Source organism: Alligator mississippiensis, chromosome 1, assembly GCF_030867095.1.
Source record: "Alligator mississippiensis isolate rAllMis1 chromosome 1, rAllMis1, whole genome shotgun sequence".
NCBI lineage: Eukaryota > Metazoa > Chordata > Crocodylia > Alligatoridae > Alligator > Alligator mississippiensis.
The window spans coordinates 263,754,664-263,759,472 of NC_081824.1; the positions used below are offsets into that span (position 1 = coordinate 263,754,664).

Below are 4,809 nucleotides of genomic sequence, written 5' to 3' on the forward strand. Positions count from 1 at the left end.
GCTTACCTGCTAAACTGAGTCCAGATTTTCTCTTTTCTGAAATATTACTTTATTCTTTGCAAAACAAAACAAGCCACCCCAAGTGAAATCCTTGGTCTCTAGGTACATGCTTAATCATTATTGAAATGAGTCTGAATGTGAGAAAAAAAACATACTTTGTGTTTATAATATCCATTTCCTGTTAGATGTTTCTTGAATCTTGTATCAAAGATAATTAATGTCACAGAATTTCTCATCAGTAATGCTCGATGTGTAACATGTTAACATTGCACTAATACTAAATGTCATTTAGCACATTCCTAGCAGAGTTCTGTGGTTTCTGTAGTTAGTACACGCAGATCTCACATGACGTATCTCTACCCAGCACTGCTTTGTGCTGTGTGTATATATATAAACATATATATACATACATACATCTATTAGGGCTGTGCAAATCTTCGGTCCCTGATTTGATCTGATGGAGATTCAGCCCAATTCAGTGGCTAAATCTCTGAATCAGAATTGAATCAGAGGACCCTTTAATCTCTCCAAATTGAATTGGAACCCTCCAAATTGATTCGGAGAGATTTGGAAAAATTTGGCAATTCGTACATAGACACAGCTTTAAATGTTTTTTCTAGATACCTCTAGGTGGCAGGCGGCTTGTGAATGCAGTGATGCTGGAGTGAATGAAGTGCCCCACAGAAGTGCAGGGGGCTCCCCAGCGCACTCAGCAGCAGACCCAGAAGTGGATCAAAAGCACTTCTGGTCCACTTCCGGGTCTGCTGGGGAGCATGCTGCAGGGCCCCCTGTGCCTCCCTGGCTCCGCAACTGGTGCCTCCTGGGTCTGGGGGGGGGGGGGGTGCACCCGGGGTCCTCCTGTGACCAATCACTGAGCCAGGGGGGGCATGGAAGCCCCCCCGCCCTGCATGCTCCCCAGAGGATCCAGAAGTGGGCTGGAAGTACTTCTGGCCCGCTTCCAGGGTTGCTGCCAAGCATACAGGGCCCCCCCCAGACTCCTGTGGGATGCTTCATCTGCCTCAGCATCTCAGCATTCACGAGCTGCATTGGTACCTCGAGGTATGTAGAAAAAACATTTAAAACTGTGTCTATAGCAGAATTGCTGATTCTCTAAATCAGCTTTGAATCTTCAGGTTTGGATTTGGCCAAATTGAATTGGGGACAGTGTTCTGGATCAACAAATCAAATCACTGTCCCTGATTCAGGCTGAATCCGAATCTGAATTGAGTAGGGGCTGTTTTGCACACCTCTAACATATATGTATTTATTGTGTGATAGCTACTTTGCACACACAGCTGATCTTCAGGTATAGTATATAAACTTTCATCCATTGAAACATTGTATTGCTTAAGGGGCCACTTCAACACTCACTGAAATTAATGGGAACCTTTTTATTGACTTGCCAGTGTGCATAGAGCAAAAATGGTCTAGGTCTGATTTCAGTTTCCACATCCACTGATTTATATCCATGTGAAATAGGTATGAATTCTTTCTGAATAGAATACCAACCTCAAAACCTTTACTAGATCTCCATTGCTTTTCCATTTACTTTACACTAATGTATTGCTGAAATGTGGAGCAATCAACTATTCCTTTAATTCAAATTAAGTGTAGAATTTACTTTAAACAAATTTATACCAGGCATTAACACCAGACTGCTGACCTAGCTTCAAAACATTTCACAGGTATATCTAGCTTTCACTCTAATCTGCTTCGTCACAAAAAGAACACCCCTTCCATCCTTCCCTCCCTCCCACCCAAAACCCTGTACATAATTTAAATACACTTAACCTTACAGTGGATTGGGATTAACTTCTGTAAAAATATTTAACTAGTTATGCTCAGTCCCATGTTTCACTTCTGTGGTGACTATAAGCAACTTTTCTTTGTCTAGTCTAGGAGCTACACGGTGTTTGAAAGTACATTAATTAATCAGGGAACAGATTTGCAGGTGACCCTTCATTTTCCTGTAGTTAGAAACCAGATAAGTAATTTATTAAGACTTGGGAGGTGGCTTGCCAAGTTAGTCTGAAGTTAGCCAGAAGGTATGTCAGAGTAGTACCCTAGAGCATCTAACGAAGTAAATTGTTCCCTACAGAAGTTCATGCCTCTTTGTACAGGTAGTCTCTAAGGTGCCTCCTGCCCTACCTTCTTCTTAAAGATTTGGATATATCTCTGTTCAATATTTTTCTTGTTCTTAGTATTTTATTTATTTTCTGGACCATCTTTTTTTAGTTTAGCAGTATGAAATAATATACTCTGGCCTACTCTTTAAAGACATTCCATCCACATATGTAGGATATGCTTTCACTTCATAAACTTGATTTATGAACCTCTGCTGAACCTAATCATTTTTACTTGCACTAGCTGTGAGTTTAAGATGGAGCAGTATTAATTTGTTGCCTTTTCTTGTATAAGACCCTTCCTTCCTTCCTTGTTCTCTAATCATTCCTGCTCAGTTCCTCTAATATTTTTTTCATTAAGAACACCTAGCTTGTGGACTGTCAACAATGACTGTCCTATCAACTAAAGACAAGTAATAAATAGATCAAACTCCCACGTGCACAAATAACATTTTTCACCATATAGGCCACATATGTTTAAAACTCAGTGTGAACTCCTGCATAAGTGGACATTATAAATAGACTTTGAATATGCCATGCGTTGGATGAATGCACTATTTTCATATTCTGCTTGGCCATAAAAATCGCCAGAGTTCCACAAAAATGAAAGTTTATGTTTAGATGTAGGCAATGATTTTTATACTGAAAGGCAAGGATTTTTGTGGGTGATATCTTTGATTGAACTAATTATGTAGTTGGGAGGGATACAGACAAGCTTTCTACCATGTACCCCCTGTTCTCACCCACAAAAACCCTGAGGAAGGAAACATGGTATGCGAAAGCTAGTCTGTATTCCTACTGACCATACAGTTGGTCCAATAAATGATATCACCCATAAAAATCCTTGCCTCTCTCAGTTTCTGGACCAGCACAGCTATGGCAACACTCAGAGTAAACTTTCTAAAAATTGCAGTTTTGAGTGCCAAAACAAATTCATTACTTCTGAATGAATAAGAAATACTTAAATGATTCACTTTCAACATTTGTTAAAATATTTCAATTTTTTTAAATGGCATTTTATTTTAAAATATGCTTACACTTATTGAACTTGGACACAAGCATGCAGAACAAAACATTTTGGAATTTAATTTTGGTTTGACCAGCAATTAAATAAAAATCTAGTATTTTTTTACAGTTCTAATTATACCACCTGATACCAGTAATTAAACTAACTCTACTTTTTTCTCTTACTGCAACTGAAGATCAGGAAGTGCTTAACCCATAACTTTCTAAACAGACTCCTGGTTCAATTTAGGGTTACACACCCCTAATAAGTATAATGAATAATGGCTCTAAGTTCATTTTAGTCACAGCTCTAAACAAAGGTTGACATTTAAGACGCACTGTGAGAGGTCCGTGGCGTGTCACCTAGAGCCTAGTTGTCTCTACTGGAATCGGTTGTGTTCTGTCCCTAGGAAAAATCTCCTGCCACAGCTTGATGTTAGAGAAAGAGGTGCCAAAACACTTTTGGGAGACAAAAAGAACAGTTGTAGGCTCAAGATCTTTGCAGGGCTCCACCATCCCCATACCCTGCCTTAACCACACCAGATGTTCTGGGCATGTTGTTACTCACCTATGATACTGAGAGCTCTGGTTTCAGCCTTAGGACTCCTCTGCCAAGGGCTCCTCCTCTAAGTTGGCTGCTTGTCCTGTTCTTCCCTGCATGGGTCCCAAGGCAGTTACTTCTTAGTTCTAATCCCACCCGTAACCTTCTGGGTAGGGATGGATTTACCCCTACCTGGGGTGTAATCTCATCCATGTCTCTTTTCTTCTCTAGGATCCTGAAGAGGTTATCTTTATCCCTTGGACTGAACTCACTGACAAAGAAGTCTCCTCCATCTCTTTGCTGGTTCTCACCAGGTAAGTCAGGGGCTGAGACTTTCCTCTGAGCCCCGGGGTCAATTCCTCCTCTTGTCGGCTCCTGCCACCTTCTGTCTTCTCCTTATTCCCCTCTTCTCTGGCCCAACCCATGATGCTCTCTGTGTGTCCCCTTAAACTTCCCCTCTCCACCGGCTGGACTTGCCATGGCAGCATGTGATTTGCTGCCTTCTCAACACAGCTGTCTCCCCTTTAATTATTTGGTGCTGCTGTTTTCTTTTCCTTTGGCTGTGTGACTTTCCCTATCCCAGGCTCTAACCGTGGCAGCTGGGTTTGCCATGGTAGCTTTTGAACTACCAGGGTCCCAGCTGCTTTCCTTAATTAGTCAGGGCATGGCATCTTTCCCTCCCCAGCTCACTGCAGTTTCCTTGGCATCTCCTGGTAAGATTCTTTTCTTTGTTATAAGCCTCATTTTCATGTGGCTGGGTGCTTCATCCACCCTGTCACATGCACCAAAGCAGAAAGAGCTTTAGGAAGTATGGAGGCAATTCCATGATGACTTCTCCCTTGCCTAGACCTCTTTAACTTTGAGATATCTACTACAGTGAACTCTTAGAACTGACCTTGATGCCAAAAAAATCTGCAGACACTTAATTTGGGCAGGGTTTAGTACTCACAAAATAGAAAACTGCGTTACAAAGGACTCAACTTGATACAGAAAAGACATTATGGCTACATATAGATGTTCAAAAAGGTGGAAGCTCCCTAAGTATCATGCCTTATTCAAAGTGCTCTAGATTAGGTTAGAAGCAGACAAAACAGATGTTCACTGTTGGTGGGGGGGGGAGGGGGGTGGCTCAAAGCCTTC

General features: G+C 41.4%; 1 long non-coding RNA gene across 1 annotated transcript; it reads right to left on the minus strand.

Moving 5' to 3' along the window:
- Window positions 1-3,141: 3,141 nt before the first annotated feature.
- Window positions 3,142-3,924, minus strand: LOC132247708 (uncharacterized). Its single transcript, XR_009459027.1, has 3 exons — window positions 3,862-3,924; window positions 3,697-3,782; window positions 3,142-3,587 (listed from the first exon to the last, which is right to left on the minus strand). It is a non-coding gene; the product is annotated as an uncharacterized LOC132247708 (long non-coding RNA).
- Between the last annotated feature and the right edge of the window lie 885 nt (window positions 3,925-4,809).